The following is an 18,420-nucleotide window of genomic DNA, read 5'->3' as shown; positions in this document are numbered from 1 at the left end:
ATCTTGACCTTTGACCTCTTTTCACCTCAAACGAAATATTCCTTTTTTCATAGAATTAGTCATAAATTTTTTGAAAAAAAATCTTTTTTTTTTTGTAGAAAGTCAACAGTTCCTGTAATATTTCAAAATAAAAGCCCCCCAGCATTTCATTTCTAGTATGTAAGTAAACCACCTTTTGAGACAAAGATCACAAAGTGCTTCACAACAAAATACCAGAGAGAGATAAAACCCACTTTACTAAATGCAAGCATAAAACGATGAGGCTTTTATTGCGGGTGCACAGTGTTTTACTATTAAAAGCAATATGCCCATAGAAATATGGCCAGGCTCACAGCCTGGCCATATTTTTCACATTTTGCTCACAGCAAAATGTGAAATATTAGGAAAAACAATAAATTTGTTTGTGTTTACAGGCAAATTTCATGTTTCTTCATCACAAATTTGTAAGTAGCATATTTCAAAATCCACAAGGTGACCGGAGAGACGCTCTAAAGTGCTTCAGTTGTGTTTGTTGGCTAAGCTGTCTAATCTTTAACGTAGAAAAAGCACGGTTATTGTGATTTATAATTAAAAGTTAATTGAATTGAGAAGATGATCAAGAGAATTATTCACCACAGAAATATATACTCCGCAAACATGGTGGAAACTTGGCGGAGAGAAACTGGTCACAGTACGGCTACAAAAACCAAACCACAAAGGAACAGATGTTTACGTTGTTTCTATGTAGAATACAGGTTGGGTATGAGAACAATAAGTGAGAAATATTGATCAGTAATTATCAGTAAAATCTTTTTTTTTTTTTTAAAGACAAAGAAATGGGCTATTACTATATAAGTGAATATGCTTTACTACTCTGAGCACTCAGGCTATGTCCACGGAGATTTTCCGTTTTCGTTTTAAAAAATAATCCCGTCCACACATAAAGGCAGAAATGAAGGAAAACGCTGCTAGGAACATGCCAAAGCAACAGGTGGCGCTATATTCCTAACCGTGCAGAAATGTTGGCCAATCAGAAGTCTAGAAGCCTCGGTGGGAAAAAGTAAACAAAGCTGGGGCATAGAAGCATAGAACCGAGTCATATGTGTGGACGGACAGTAACTGTGTGTGTATATTTAAGCATTTAAACAGTGCAGAGAGTACAATTAACAGTAACAGTATTGTAGAAATTCATTTCACCGAAACAATAACGTGGCGCACAGTGTTACGTCAAAAAATGCGCACACCTTTGACGCTGCGTTTTCTGGTCCACACGTAAATGCAAAAACGGAGTTTTCAAAAATATCCACCCTGGCCAGAGTTTTTAAAAATCTCAGTTTTCAGTGACCAAAAACGCCGTTTACGTGTGGACGAAAGGTGCAAACGCATAGAAAAATCTGCGTTTTCAAAAATACGTATCATAAAAGACAAAGACATTTGTGCGACTGTAATGTGAATTAATGAGAGAATAACTGTTTTATATACTTACTAAAAAAAAGAAACTGCAGCATTTTGTTTTGGCGAATCATCCTAAAAGGAAAGAAAAAGACAAAAAATAAAAGACAAATGATCCAGAACAAAAACATATATTAAAAAATGAATAATGATCAAACAGACAAACCACTGAAAAAGCTTCAGGAAATAAAAACAGATTAGATTAAACACGTGTGCAAACATGGACAGGAGGAAGGTTTAGTTTGATAGAGAGGATGTGCACTGAAAGAGCCTGAGATAAAAATTAACATAAAGGTAAGTAAGAGAAATAAAAATCTGTTACGAGGCAGGAAAAAACCCCCAAAAGGACAAAAACCAGGAGGTGATAAAGAAAGCTTACCAGAGATCCTACAGCTCGAGACCTAAGGGAGAATAATGTTGAGGAAACAAAGTTCCAGCTAGTTCCAGGTGAGGCTAATTACTCCCGTCTGTCTTCCTTAGCACCGATGCTAAAGCACGAGAGCCTCGGAGCAAATCTCGCTGAGTACAGGTAGGTAAATAAATAAAGATAAATAAATGTTTTATTTAGAGGATAAATCTTCAGCTTTGCCCTGCAGCTTTGCTCGAGTTTACTCCGAGATTATTAACACAAAGAAGAATCTGAGCACAGATTTATTTACAGCAGGAAGAACAAAGGAAGATGTTCTAAGGAAGGACATTCCCCTCAGTATCACAAAGGGTTTACAAATTACACATCAGAGAATAGTCACGTGTCCGTCATGCACTGTATATAAAAGATGCACAGTCTAGTTGTTTCACTTCCTGTTAATGCAATTGTGCAAATATTGCCTGCACTAGAGGGCGCTCTAGGAAAAAAAGGCTGAAACATTAACGTTAGTTTTCAAAAATGGAGCATCATAACTGTTCAGCGTCTTCACTCGACGGCACCTGTGCTTTGATGACCCTAATACTCACATGAAGGTATTTTACTTTAATATAAAATTAGTCCAGTATCTTAAAAAATCTGAAAAATAAATGAATAGATAGCACATGATGTGCCGTGATCATGTCCGAGACTTGAACATATTTGGGTGGACGTCACTTAAATCAGCTCAGACTCGCTGAGCGCTGCCTCTAATGGTTTTTTGGAGTTGTTTTGTTTAACTTTTAGGGCTTCAGGCTGGAATAAGGCAGGTGGTATGTGGCATTCATTAACTATTAAAATCCCCAGTTTATTGCTTTGTGTGTGAAACCTGCTGCTTCTTTAACTTGCAGCTCAGATGTTTATGTAGCTGAGGTGAGTTTTATCCCCAGCTATTAGTGTAGGCACTGCCTAGAGAGGGGCTCTCTGAGTTACGTTATCATAAACTTTTACTAAAACAACAGCGTGTTACTCTACAAATCTCCTCTTTTATTTAGACTTTAATCCACCGTTTGCTCACAAAAAGCTCCACTTGACCTCCATGGCGGCTGCAGACGTGGGGGGTAGCTGGGAGATTTGTGACGTTGGGCTTTTTTGAGGAGCAAAGAGCTTTTCTTCTCCAGCTTTTTGTGGTCCGAGGCACCTGGTGTGCACTTAAGGCATGAATGGGGCAGCTGGGTCATACTTCAAAGCAGACACAGGCCTTTCTAACAGCAGAGCTAAGTAGCACTGGAATGTAACTGAAGATCTGTGGTAGAGAAACAACAATATAGCGAACAGAAGGAGAAGTTAGTAATAAGTTTATTAAAAATGCAAACTGTAAATTCTTTTTAGCTGCACAGAATGGAAATATCTAGTAGCTGCGATCATATTTCTACCAAATTTTAGCAAAATGTGCCAGCGTGTGATCTCAGCATCACAGCAGTTAGAAATACCGGATCATATTCAGTAACAGTAAAATCCTGCCTGCCGCCATGTTGTTATTTGGACACAAAATGACCATTTTTGGATGAGCGGGAGTGCTAAATTATCAGCTAGCTAGCTTAGTTAGCAAAGTTGATAATGTTTGTGCCATTGATGCCTTTCGGAGCACAAGTAATTCTTCCCTTTTTCTTCCCCAAGCAACTGCTTGCTACATGCTAATACATTAGGGCTGTTCGATATAACGATATATATCGGATGACGATATAAAAACGTCTATCGTTTCATTTTAAGCTATCGTTTGTTTCGTGGTGTCGCAAAATAAACTGTTTATGGCAATATTTTTTCATCGTTTTGATGGTCACTGTAGTGGCTATATTAATTTCTTAAAGTTCTCTCTTTCTCTTATATTTAATATAACCACACTATGGACGGACAAGCGCCTGTTTTTATGCGTTGTTGTTAGCAACAACAATGGTAAAACCATCACGTGTCCGCTTGTTTATTTTCCACATAAACCTTTCACAATAAAGCTCAAGATCCTGTTGAGACTTTTCGAAATAAACTGAATCACGTGAAATAGTATGCAGAGTATTTACCGATGAGAAGCAAAAAAGAGCCATAGGTGCTAAAAAATAAACCTTAGACTCAAACGTTAGAACAGGCTTTTCTCTGCAGCACGCCGCAAAGAAAACAGCGGCCGTTACAACCTATGTCTAAAAATGTATCCTTTCATGCATCGGTAAAACACTCAACTCCAGCTACACAACGCCCAGCTGGAAACACTTCAGCTACCCAAGATTCACAGAATATACAGAAAATGTTACATTTTTGTGATTTATATAGTTATCGGACGATAGATGTTTTACATCAGGATATGAGATTTTGGTCATATCGCACAGCCCTATTTGTAAGTATAGTAACTTTCATTATTTGAATTATATAATTAAAAAAAAAATTTACCTAGCAGGCTGCATCATCTTCACTATGAGGCTCATATACACAGAATTTCTTTTTCTTTTCTTTTTTTATGGGTGGGAGATAAAAAATGTGTGATTTGATACTAAAGGTTGACCACAACTAAAACTCAAAGCACGTTTAATATGATTTATATTTTTATTATTATAATGCTTAAGAAACAGGATAAAACACACTCTCACACACTCAGCACTTTACCTTTAATCTGCTCTTAATTCAGTTCAGGCCTGGGGACCCTTTAACTCAATTACACCCAACCCCCCTCTCACAGACTAATTGAGCTCTTCCTCCTTCACCAACTCGAGGAGCATCAATCAACGTGAAGTAGTTTCTGGAGCTTTTTTCTCTGGGAGGACAATTCGATTTGTCCACGCTCTGCGGCTGAAGAGGGACTCGAAACACAAAGAGAGTCATGACAAGGAAAAACTTTCTTTCATTACATGTTAACGTGAGTCAGGCCATAATGTCTTGCTGCATGGCTGGGGCAATAAAAAACATGTTAACGTTACAGAAGCGTTCCATTAAAAGCCGTTAAACGTATGAAAAATCTGATTCCCAGGCTAATAATCTAATTGCTGGATTGGAAAATGCCTTCCACAGATTGGAGAAACAGCACAGTTTTATTCCCCCAGTTTGCAGATTAGTGACATTTGAGATTTTTTTTTTTTTCCCTGTATAAAATTGGATCTACCGTGTTAAACTCCTGCAATATGTGCAGGGGGCTGCAGAGGTCTGTAAATCAGGTCCTGGTGGGCCCACGCCAGGAGGAATTTGTCATTGTAAATGCCAGGCGGTTCAGTGGAGCAGTAATGAGAGTTAATGTGTTGGAGGAGAACCACCATCAATATGGTATGGAGCACCTGATGTGGGGTTATCGTCCTGGTGCAACATGTACGCTCACTGTGTCAGCAAAATGACTGATGACCGTGTTGTGCCCGCTTGTAAGAGTATAAATGAATTAAATAGGTCCTGTCTTTACTTTGATAGATGCAACACGTGCTCGTGAGTCACGTCAGGAAAACCATTCAGCCCATCAAGATGTTTCTTGTCAATATTTCTGGATGACGATCTCGTCTTTCTAATATGCTGCAATTCTTTGGTTAGTCATCATCCCCAACCCTCTGCAGATTTTTATCAGCTCTATTTATATGTTTAAGTTTGTTGTTTAGACATGATGAAGGCTACGACTACATGTACACGGGTATTTTGATAAGCGTAGCTTTCCCTACATGTTTTGGCCTTTCATCTGCAGATAAATGGCGTTTCGGACCACTGAAAAACACTGTCAAAGATGTGCACCATTTTTGACAGCATACTGTGTACTTTGTTTAATATCTTAATGTTAGTTGGAACTTAATTTTTGAAAGTAAAAATGTTGGTGGGAAATCTAGTTCAGCCATTAAATGGAGGATCAAAATGAAAACTCAAAAAAAAAAAAAAAATACATCCATATGTGTGATCAGAGCTGTGGTGAAAGTTTTTGGGTGGACCTCAAAAGATTTTCAGATTTCTAACTTAGCTCCGTTGTTCTGAAGTTTGGGAATTGTTGGAATAAAATTATGTCAGTGATCTGGTTGAGACAGAAATGTTGATCACCTTCAATATTTGGACCTTGTTGTGAAACCAAAATTGCTCTGACCAATGGATATGGGACCTCTGGAGGTGGCGTCACAGCTTTGACTTCTGAACGGTGTTGCTAGCATCACTTTCTCTTAAACCACTCAACTTTCAAATGGTTAAAACATCTCAAAGACGACCTCCCCCTGACATACTGTCTATGCATGCAGAAATAAGTGTTGATGTCACCGTCCCACCCTGTATTTTGGCAGATTCTTAATCGCATTAGAAGTGTGATGATTCCACAAGTTGAATCTGTGTTGTTGTGTGTGACTTGACCATAAAAATGTCAGACGGCAATTTGATAGAGAGCCCGAGCGGTATTATGTGTGTGGGCGCGTTTGATTTGCGTCTGTCGCCAGCATGTGTCGCTGAAAGAGCGCCGCTGAGCGACCCCGGGATTCATTGTCCCCTCCAGATGTTTCCCCGAGCCACCCAAAGAGCTGCAGCCACAGGAGAAAGGAGAAAGAGTGTCCAGACAGCCATACGCTGTAAAGCCGGGCTGTAAATTTGACGCGTGCCTCGGCCGCTATTTGCACCTGAAAGGTGGTCAGGCTCAAGTGGAGGAGGAGGAGGAGGGTGGTTGTTAAACTCTACCACACAGAAACACATTAAAAGCAGCACATGCTCAGTTAGTAGAACAGCCTGCGACCTCCCCCTTCTTACTTTTTCAACAGGACAGTGTGACAGAAACTGTTTTTAAATGTTAATGAAAAACAATCAGTGAGCTAACGGGGAGTGTGTGAGCAGATCCGTTACACTGACGTAATGATAACGGTCAGCTGCTCAGTGGAAAGTCTGCTTCACGAAACTGATGCTGACTGTAATTTTATTTATATAGCAACAATTCACACAACAGTTGCCTCAAGGCTCTTTATATGAGAGGAAAACCCAGCAATCTGATGATCCCATGTGAGCAATGATTGGTGACAGTGGGGAGGAAGAACTCTCTTTTCAACGGAAAAGTTCACCAGGATAATAGGGCAAAAAACAAGGACAGGAAAGACAGTGACATGCAGTAGTGACTTATGGAATGGAGGAGCAGTGCATCATGGGATGTCTCCAGCAGCCTGACAGGTCAACACGACCTCACCTGAAACTGTCACAACCTCTGATCTACCAAATAGAATATTTTTCACTTTTACAAGCAGAATCTACGTTAGAGCCTGGTTTAAGGTCGCTGCCTTAGTTGTGTTGGGCATCAACTGTTCCTGTTTATGTAGGTTTCCAACCTTACATCATGGTGGACACAGCTCGAGGTTTGCTAGGGAAACAGATGTTTGGCATCGCATCCTCGTTGTCCATCCTCGCAGCAATCACAAAGAGCTTTAAAGACGTGTTTTTTCAAAGTCCAAAATGGCGAATAAATTGAGTCACACGGTTAGTCTGCACATGTCTGCAAAGACTCAATAGTGGTGTTTGTGGCATGCGTCTGAATTGCCATTCAGGAAAAACCTCCCTTTGTTAGACCCTCTAACCTGACATGTTGGGAGTTGAAACAGGAAGTAAAGGACTTCGGTCATTTTCTCCAGAAAGTTTCATCTTTTCCAGCTGCTACACATTCTCCCTGTCTGTAATTTGAGTGTCTCTGAACTCGCACTGATGTCTCATCGAAACAGTGATAAAGACCAACAGAACCTTGCATGAGGGTGACAATGGCATCTTATTCTTCATTTGCATTTCTTTTAAATAAACCAATGAGGTTAGGTTTAGGCAAAAAATAATTAGCTAAAGGTGGCAGAGCTAAGTCCTTTGATGGGAGTGACCAGGGTGGACAGAAAATGGAGACAAAGATTAATTGTTAAGACCGGGATGGTTTGGATGTGTGCAGACGAGGGATAGTGGATATGTTGAAGAAAGGATGTTGAAGATGGAGCTGCCAGGCAGGAGGAAAAGAGAAAGACCTTGGAGAAGATTCACAGATGTAATCAAGGACACAACAAAAAGTCTGAGAAAGTGGTTAATTTTTTTGTTAAAATCAGAGCAGTTTGTGGATGCTTACTTAACCATCATGACCTAAAAAGTCCTCCACACTGATCTACAGTAACTAATTGTGGAGCTCAGCTGAAAGTTGTTTTCTTTTAATCTCCCAGCTTTGGTTCACTCCCTTTCCCTGCCCCACGTCATCTCCCTCCACACTCACATGTGCTCCGTCGTATGTTTACTTAGCTCGAGCCGTGTACCCCGAATGCCACATTAACTCCATTTTGTCACTCATCACAGAGTCGTGTTAGCACTGTGACCTTTCAGCAGGCAGACTGACATATCATTACCGATACCCCAGCTACAGCCCATTAGAAAGCCATCTGAAGGCCTGCTTGTAACGACCGAATCACTCCCTTACGGTGTAATAAATAGAGCCGATTCACTTGCATAAAGTCCAGGAAATCTCTGCTTAATCTGACTTCTAATCAGGTGACGCAGCGTTGTAAGAATGCAGTGTGAGCAAGCTGCAGCTTATAAACTGTTGACTTAATCAACAAGTTTGTTTGCACTGTTAATTTAGCATTTTGTCCACTAAGAGTGGATTTAATTAGGTTTCTACAGTCAAGGCTTCGTACAGACAAAATATTTAAGAAATGTGATCTGGAAAAGGTCAAACCTGGATCTGGCTTATCTAACTGTTTTTGTTTTAACATATAGAGCTGAAGCAGCTTGCACAGTTTCCACCTACAGAAACACAGAAAAAACATCAGAAGATTTAGTTCTTAAAAGCAGCACTTAAACAGTCAAAGGAGGGACAGAGATTATGCTGTGTTATCTAATAGATTCTGGGAATGGCTTGGGATTTAAGGTGGAAAAGCTGTTGTGAAGTCTTTTATTTTGGAAAGATGCCACCACAACTTATAGGCTTCCCTAAAACCAGAGTTGGAGGAGCCGTAGTGTGTGTTGATACAGGTGTGTTTTATCACCTGTATCCAAAGTAAGTATCATGTTGCTCAATTAGAGCTGAAACTGCAGATTGAAACCATAATCTCCTCAGGAAAATGTAATCTAAGGTCACAGATGTGTAAGATCAGACTTGTTTGCAATTGAAGGCCCCCTACTGGTCATTAGAAGGAATGCAGGTTCAAGGTGCTTCATTATTGGCTGTTAACCGCAACAGCTGGACCAGCAAGTACAAACATACAGCCAACATTTTTTAGCCCTTTGAAAGGTAAAAGACCAGATCGACTCTTGGAGTCCAGAAAGGGTTAAGCCTAGTTATGGACAGCGCACACACTCACACACACAAACCAGGCCAACGAAGATCAAAATGAGACCAAATTTGATGGTGGGCCTGGCAGTGGATTCAAAGAGGCTGGTGTATTAGCATTCACACGCTGCTCTCATTTTTGCAATTAAGCCTACATTGTATGTTGCTGCTGGCAACTACCAGAACTACCGCAATGGCACTGCAGCATTCACACTACCACGCTGTTCAAATAATACCAAATAATGCAAACAATATGATGGTCCAAAACAAGCATCTTTGTAACGGTGGGCTGTGCAGCCTTCCAAACACTGGCTGCTGGTCAAACAGTAACCAGTCTGGAAGTCTAATTAAAAAACAGACAGGATGCTTTCTTCACAGAAAGTCCCCACATTTAGCTTTTTGTCGCTGAACTTGACTTTTGGCCCCTAAAAAAAGGAATTTATATCAGCACGCTGAGAGTGTGAAACAGTCCATGAAGCAAGCATGTGTTCTACTTAAAGTCCTGAACATAACGTGGCTCATTTATAACCGACGGAATAAACAGATGAGCTCACTTAGGAGGCACAAAACTGCACCAAAGACACAAAATGAATCAAAAGAAGACGTAAAATGTAAACAGAGAGAAACAAATTGGTGCCAAAGAGACACAAAATACACCAAAGAGTCAAAACAATATCTCCACAGAGATAAAAAAAAAAAAAAAGATATATATATATATACCCAAGAAACGCAGAACGATGCCAGAGAGACTCAAAGCATAAGCAAAAGATATAAAATGGTAACAAAGAAACTTAAAATAACACTGGACTGACACAAAAACAATACCCAAGAGATAAAAAATGGTGCCAGAGAGAGAGAAAGCGTAACCAAAGAGATAATAAAAATACAACAAAGGCTACGTCCACACGTACACGGAGATTTTCCGTTTTTGTTTTAAAAAATAATTCCATCCACACGTAAAGGCAGAAATGAAGGAAAACGCTGCTAGGAACATGCCAAAGCAACAGGTGGCACTATATTCCTAACCGTGCAGAAATGTTGGCCAATCAGAAGTCTAGAAGCCTCGGTGGGAAATAGTAAACAAAGCTGGGGCATAGAAGCAGAACCGAGTTGTATGTGTGGAGGGACAGTAGCTGTGTGTGTATACGTAAGCATTTAAACACTGCAGAGAGCACAATTAACAGTAACAGTATTGTAGAAATTCATTTCACCGAAACAATAACGTGGCGCACAGTGTTACGTCAAAAAAGGCGCACACCTTTGACGCTGCGTTTTCTCCGTTTTTCTCGTCCACACGTAAATGCAAAAACGACTCTGGTTTGCCTTATTTTTATTGGAAAAAATCCACCCTGGCCGGAGTTTTTAAAAATCTCCGTTTTCAGTGACCGAAAACGCCGTTTACGTGTGGACGAAAGGTGCAAACGCATAGAAAAATCTGCGTTTTCAAAAATACCCGGGTACGTGTGGACGTAGCCAAAGACTCAAAAAAGTGCCCCGGCGTATGTGAGCATGCTCGGGGTGTGAAGCTGGCATGTTTTCCATTTAAAGTCCTGAACTTAGCGTGGCTCACTTCAGAGGCACAAACTGGCACCAAAAATCACACTGAAGAGTCAAAATAAATCAAAAGAGACATAAAATACACCAATGAGTCAATATAATCTCACCAAAGAGAAAATAACAATACCCAAGAGATCAAAAATGATGTCAGAGAGACATAAAGCAAAGACATAAAACAAATACATAAAAATACACCCAAGAGCCCAAAAGAAACACAAAATGAATCAAAAGACTTTTAAATTGTTAAAGAAACTCAAAATAATGACAGAGAGGCAGAAAATATTACCAAATATTTAAAATAACAACAACAAAGGCACAAAAACAATTTAAAAAAGGACACAAATTACACTGAAGAGAACGAGTCCCAGCGTATGTGAGTGTGCTCAGGATGTGAAGCAGTGCATGACCCTGGCGTGTTTCCATTTAAAGTCCTGACCATAACGGGGATCATTTATTATCAATGGCAAAAGCAGACGAGCTCGCTTAAGTTCTCATAAAGTGCTCTGAAACAGTATCGCCTCCAACATATATCAGGTGCTCTCAGGTATGTTTCAGTCAGCAGCTGCAGAGGATGTGGGAGCTGGATGTGCTGGTCACCCAAAAAGTGAAAAAAGGGTAGAAAAAGAAACATATTTCTTCCTCAAAAGCAGCATGAACAATTTGCTTGTCCTCAAGGTTGTGGAAGTTGGATGTCTTGGCCATTCACTGTGACTGAGTCATCCATCTTTTTTGGAAAATCATTCGCCTTGATGAACGTGAACTGACACATAAACTCTCCATTCATGTTTTCATACACTCCCGTAAGATCCTGGGTGCTTTCCAAAGATCCAGGCCCGAGGTTATGACTCTTAATTGATTGCCATTTATGAGGAGGAGTTCTTCCGTCAGTATTTAATTGCCAAATACTTCGTCATTCTTTTTTCTACAGTAGCAGATAATGACTTGAGGACAGGGATGATCATCACAATCATACAGTTTCAATTGCTGCTGTAGTTCCAGATCCATTGTTCATAGTCTGTGGTGATGGAAGATGTAAGGGAGATCAGAGTATAACCTCTTCCGTACAAACAAGGCTTACGACCACGCACCTGTAGATTCAGTATCACTCTCTGTGATCTTGCGTAAATACAAGTCACCAGCTGTAGTGTCAACAAAGGCACTTAGAGGCAACATCTGGTTTCCGCTTTGCTTTGACCAGCTGTAATCCAGAGCAGGAGTACCTTGTGAGGAACTACATCTCATCCTCAGATTGTTTCCTTCCACAGCTTCACCATCTATGTAGCATACTGGCATACTTAGCCTCTCCATTACGAACAAGTTAAAGTTTTTCAAAACTCCAGTAACTTTTTCACCTTGCTTTGGATAAACTTGGATACAGAGAACTAAGAGGCAATAGATGAAGAGTTTCACTAATAATTAGTGCTGTCTGTCACAGTCTGGCGGTGGCAGACTGTATTAATTGTAAAGAGTGGACCCAAAATGCAGACACGAAGGAACTTGGACCAAAGCTTGAGTATTAACAAAAAGCGAGCCGTTTAATAAGGCTGGTAAAAAGGTACAAACAAAGGGCAAGGCAAACTGAAGTAAACTAACTACAACCTAAACTGAGAGAACTAAAGAAACAACAAGAAAAACCTAGACATGAACATTGGAAATATGACATGGAAACCTTGGCGTGAACAACAGATGACCTGACAAGGAATGAACAGAAACACACAGACTAAATACACACAAGGGTGATTAGGGGAAGTGGAAACACATGGGGAAACAGCTGACACTAGTCTGACATAACAAGACAAAGGAAGCAAAGCTGACTACACTGACATAGGACTCAGACCTTCAAAATATAATAGGAAACGTGACGCAGACAAGACATTATAAACTTGACAACATAAGACACGCAGCATGAAACACATAAAGGGCAAAGGGAGAGGGAAACTTAAATACAGCGGTAGAAAACACAAAGGGAAACTAATAAACAACTTAGCTACCCTAAAGAACTCAAACATATCATCCAAATAAACTAAAACTCAAAACGCTGGGTCAACAGACCCAGGAACGTGACACTGTCAGCGTTAATCTCATTAAAATGACGGATCGCCCCGTGCGTGGGGCTGCATGGCGCTAACGCATTAACGAGCTAACCAAGCTAACGAGTTGACGCCATCCAGCCCCACGCACGGGGTGATCCGCGCTAACTCACTAACAGAGATTTGCCATGCTAATGTGGTTATGGCGTTAACATCATTTTAACGAGATTAACGTTTGACAGCACTACTAATTATACTTTAAACCAGGAAGACGGCGGAAACGACAGCACGGTGAGGGCACGACGCGGCAACAAGCAGGGGATGACAGAGGACTAAAATACACAGCAGGGTTATCAGGAAATGGGAGGCAGAAGGGAAACACAGCTGGGAATAATTGGGCTGGACAAGACGAGGGAAGCAACAGAATAGATTGACATAAGACACGACCCTTCAAAGTAAAACAGGAAGCACACCAACTGAATGTACAAACTCAGAGACCCGATTCTGACACAGTACAGAGAGAACATAGGACAGGACTTAGACAGGAGACATGGGACCAGGGCAGGCACAGAGACACAGAAACCAAAACCTAAGAACTAGCAAATCCTAACAAGAACCGAAACATAAGACACTCTTAGTCAAAACAAAAGCTCTGAGTCAACAGACTCAGGACCATGACAAGATGCAAAGTGGACACTGTTCTTTAATGGCTCATAGAGATTGTTATATATCACACCTCCAGTATACCAGATAATTATCTCATCACCTTGCTGTTTATCTAAAGGCACAATGTTCCACTCTATCTCTGTATATATGCCAGGTTCTCAGATTCAAGGACAAACTCACAGTTAAGGGTCACACTGGAATATCTAGCCACACAATCGTTTTTTATGTTTGAGGTTATTTCTAGAGCACAAAGAGATTGGTTGGTAAAGGGGTCAAATATTCCCATAAAGATAAAAGGCCACAGGGGGGGGTGTAGAAACATCTTTCTGGCATACTTAAATATTGAGGATGGGATTCTGGCTCACTGCCTGGATTGAACTGGAAGTGAGCTGCAACTGTGAAATTTGAAGAGTGAACATGATCAGCAGCAATATCCCCTCATAATTTAAAATCAACAGGCGTGGGGGCAGCGTGGGCCAGACATGGATTACGTAGTAAAACAAATGCTTAAGCCTCGGCCTGTGGCTATCAAAACAGCCATTAGCATTTCCGCGACTGGTAATCACTGGTGTTGGGAAAACGGCGAGGAAGCCCTCTCAGCTGGCTTCCCACACGTCTCGCTGCAGAGTGGGCTTAAACACGCCTGCCGCTCATGTTGGGAAAGGCGCGTACACACATTTGTACCGCCGCACATGAAAACACACATTTACTGGCTGACTTTCACACACTCGCACACGCTGTGTCACCGGATCCCGTGGCCTCAGGATGTAACGGAGGACGTGGCGGGTTCCCAGGGGCAGTTCGTGTTGGGCAGCGAGAAAACAATTAAGTCATCAGCATCGGGAGGAGGGGGAGGAGGAAAGGGAAATTGCCAGTAATAAGTTAAAAGGGGGAAATGGGATTAAAGCAGAAACAATAGGAGTTTCTAAGATATCAAATTAAAAGTCAAATGTCTCCAATTGTTTACGTGAACGTCTGCAAGAACAGGATGGGAACTGTAAGGGTCGCTGTGGCGTGCAGATCGTCTCATTTAGGAGCTTTAGGCATGCACGGGGAGGGATGAAGCTTAACCTCTGCAAGCATGAATAAAATTAAACAAACACCAACCTGTGGAGCTAAAACAATGAACCAAAGCACCAAAACCTGCAGCCTACCAGAGGCTCCAGCAGTGAGTCAGGCCCCGATGTTAAAATGTCCAAGAAATAAACATGGTTACAGCCTCTTCTGGTCTCTACGACTAACTTCCTTCATTCACAATAACTGTGCAGTAACGAAGGGTGGGGTCTGGATTATTAGGGGTGTGGCCTCTTTCACTGACAGGTAGCGGTGAAATCTGTATCTGTTTACAAAGCGCCTTATTTTTCTTGACATTAAATTAAATCCACATGTCTACTCTTGTCTTTCTCGAGGGAGGAGAGGAGCTACTTGCACCGCTTCCTCATACCATTTAATTACTTCTGATTGGATAATTTCCAAACTTGTCCAGCCTTTCTACACAACTCAATTAGTTCTGATTGGAGCTCCTCTCCTTGGAACATCATCTTGGTTTTTTTTGTTGATGAGAGGTTGTCAATAGTTCATCATTTTTATTTATTTATATTTTATTTTCTTCTTGTTTCCATCAGTCCTGTAGGACCTGAGGTTCGACGAATAGAGGGACTCTCCTGGAACTTGACATCAACCTTCCCGGGGAAGGGGGTGCTGAGAAGCATGAGCCCTCTATAACTAGAACATAAGCACCAGCCCCTTTATTAAAACAAAGTAAAGAATACTAAAAATGTCAATAAAAAGCAATAAAATGCACATATTGCAGCTGAACATAACGTCTCTATATAATAACAGCTGAATAAACTCCGTGAAACACAATAAAGGATTAAAAATGGCTCATTAAAAAGTAAAAAAACAAACAAACACAGCAGATGTGAGGTGGCTTTAAAGTGCCTCAGTGTAACAGGCACATAAAGTTTAAAGTTTAACATGCCCTGATGTTTGTTACACTAATGTGTCTTTTTCTTCGTTGTCCTAATAAAATCCGCAGAGTGGACCGACGCTCATCATTCAGAGGGTGTGAAAACACACACCAGCTCACCCCGTCACCCTCTCCGAGCACACTCGTTCTGGTTGGTCTGCTTCGGCCCATCGGCCTCTCTTTGAACTGCTAATTGTTAATTACTTCAACATTTCTCAAACAGCTGAGAGGCTCACAGACCATCTGGGGCTGATTGTGCCGAGCGGCCTTTGATGGTGATTTATTTCCTGATGTCCACACGGCAGAGTCAGGAAAAGGCTGAGGCCGCCCGGCCCACGTCGCTCTGCACGCTCAGGAGAAGCAGCGATTACCGGCGCGCTCTCCTCTGCGGGCCAAGATCACGGTTCTGGTGAGATTAAATTCTCACTGCGATAAGGACCGTTGGAAACAGTTCAATCATGATCGCAAAGACAAGGAATTATTTATAACCATGTAGACACAATCTGGCTTTTGTTCCACATGACTTTTCTTTTTCTTCCTCCAACCAGCTCTGAGCATCAGTATCAGGAATATATCTTAGTTTACTGCAGCAGTTTAATGTCTGTGATTTTGAGCAGAGGCAAGATTTAGTAGACTCAATGTTTACTGATAATGTGCTGGAGAAAACCTAAAAAAGTGCATTCTGGGAAACTTTCAAGGCTCATATCACCAGGTGGCCAATGACAGCTCTTCTTTTTACCTCCATTTAGGTACCAGGCAGATATTTTTACTTTACGCAATAAGGAGTTAACACAGTAAAAAATAAAATGTTACAGCATGTTTCGGGTGTCTTTTTTCATTTCCAATAAAAATAAGGCAAACCAGAGTCTCTCGTCCACTCGATGAGCGGTCAAAAAGATGGATCATGCAAGGTTTTAGTGCATGACACAGTGCCGGGTGGAACATGGCAGGTTAATGGGACTTGGTGTGTAACATTGTAACTAATCTGATATAAAACAGCAAGTTTATCCTTCATGAAGCGCAGCTGACGTTTCCCCCGCCACCAGAAGATGAGTTAACCAGCTTTCCCATCATCCTCTGAGCTTCTTGTGGGCAGAATGAACAGTTTCCTCCGAAAGGGGTGTGTGTGTGCTGTCAGCCTCGCCAAGCCCAGCGTGTGCGTGTGTGTGTGGTGGTTGTCGAGCCATCTGTCCTCACTGTGGTGGAACTGATGAAGCTGTCAGACCATCTCCATGTGAATCCTTCCTCCCCTCATCATCACCTCTATGTCACTAATTACAAGGTGTGTGTGTGCCTGTGTGTGTGTGTGAGATTGAGGTTGTCATCTTTCCAGTTCTTTTGTTGTTCCACCCATAAGAAGCAGTAAAGTCATTTTAAGTCGAGCTGCTCCCCGTCTGTAATGAATGCGCCGGTATCCGTTTATCTCTGCGAGGGAGCATCCTGACAGGTAAATGAGCCGCAGATGGTGACATCACAGCAGGTGGCGGCTCTACAAAGCCGGTGATGTGACAAGGGAGGCGGCGTCAATGAGAGGGAGTGGTGACAGGGCTGTCCGTGCAGGAGACAGATACACTCTCAGCTCACACCTGAGGGGATCCGGCAGCACTTCTGGGGGAAGTTTTGTGATTATTCGACTTTCAGAGTAACGTGGCACGCTGAACTCGCTGAAATGAGATGAGCTTTTACTCACTGATGCCAAAGACCAGAGTCTGATGGCAAAGGATTGTATTCCACATTTCAAGGCATAATCATTAGCGCTAAATATAACACAAATGACCCCAAAGAGTTGGTATGAAGGAAGGAAATCTTGCAATCAGTGCGCTGTAGCTCAAAACACGCTGAATACACAACGATATACACATAGTAAAATAATAGTGTTTAAGATTGTGGGTGCCTACATTAGACACAATGCAACCAGTCAGATGATGTTTTACAAAAGCAAAGAGTCATTCTTAATTTACTAATGTCGCTGTTTGAACCGTCTGCATTAAAAGTCTTGAATCTAAAGTTTCCTTCGCCGAATTTCCTGTTTCATTCGAAGAATAAAAAAGTTTTATTCTCTCTCTGATGTGACCTGGATTGTGTGTTTCTGTGTGTGGGAACCTGAGTGTGCGATGGCCTCCAAGGTCACTTCTCCTTCTCATGACCTCACTCCTTTCTCAGCACCCCCCTCCACTTCCACCACCACATCACTTCCTCCTGGGGCAACAAAAGGACTATTTTGGACCACAATAATCTTCCTCTGACAGAGACGGAGAGCGACCGAGAGACTCGAGCAGAGAGAGGAGTCTCCTCAGGTTCCCATCCACGTAAACATAATCGGACAATAAGTAAACAAGATCCAAAATAGAGCTGGAAGCTGATTTTTTTATGAGTTGATTGGTTGATAGCGAAAAATCATAAAGGTGCTGAAACACTTTGAGGTTGGCTTTAAATCTCAGTTAGGTAACTAGAATAACAAAAATTTAAAAAGTTGTTTTGTGACCTCTGAGAGGAGATTTTTCAGTTTTCCTGACAATTAAAAAAAGAAGAAGAAAAAAAAGCCTCTGAATTGATTTTTGAGAGAAAGTGTTGTCATCATATCCTGGGGCTGTTTACCCGGTGAAGGCCACCACTGAGACACTGTCTTCACATTAAATCACATTAATTATGAAACACATGCAGGAAGCGCTGCACTAATATCAGCAGCAGCTTTATCCGTCACTAAAAACAGCAAATCAGCAGAGCACACACTGTGTAAATACACAGATTCAGGAAGTAGTCAGAGCCATTCACATCATGCAGACTTCACCCTGCTGCAGGTTTAATTTTAAAAGGTTCACATCTGTATTTTTACACTCAGCTGATCAAAGCAGCAAACTGAAATCCCTCATTTACCAAAGATGTTAGAAACTGATGTGGAGAAGTCATCATAGAGCCTGATGCTATGCAAAGACTCCACAATAGGCTGTGCAATACTGCAAATTTAGGTATTACCGATACTTTTAACTAGGGCTGGGTATCGTCATTGATTTCTAGAATCAAATCGATCCACGATTCGAATTGATTCAATTCAGTTTTAACACAGACAGTCAGAAATATTGTAATTCTGATCATTTATCAGTGCTGATACTTGTGAGACTTCATCAGAGGTGTAAGCATCACAGCAGATGCC

At 41.3% G+C, this 18,420-nt stretch overlaps 1 long non-coding RNA gene across 1 annotated transcript; it reads left to right on the top strand.

Moving 5' to 3' along the window:
• Positions 1-1,397: 1,397 nt before the first annotated feature.
• LOC146500958 (uncharacterized) lies at positions 1,398-17,765 on the top strand. Its single transcript, XR_014869802.1, has 2 exons — positions 1,398-10,153; positions 10,197-17,765. It is a non-coding gene; the product is annotated as an uncharacterized LOC146500958 (long non-coding RNA).
• The last annotated feature ends 655 nt before the right edge of the window (positions 17,766-18,420 follow it).

This window comes from Neolamprologus multifasciatus, chromosome 16, assembly GCF_963576455.1.
Source record: "Neolamprologus multifasciatus chromosome 16, fNeoMul1.2, whole genome shotgun sequence".
NCBI lineage: Eukaryota > Metazoa > Chordata > Actinopteri > Cichliformes > Cichlidae > Neolamprologus > Neolamprologus multifasciatus.
Note: the sequence above shows the minus strand (reverse complement) of the source record. Positions and strands in the feature narration are given on the sequence as shown.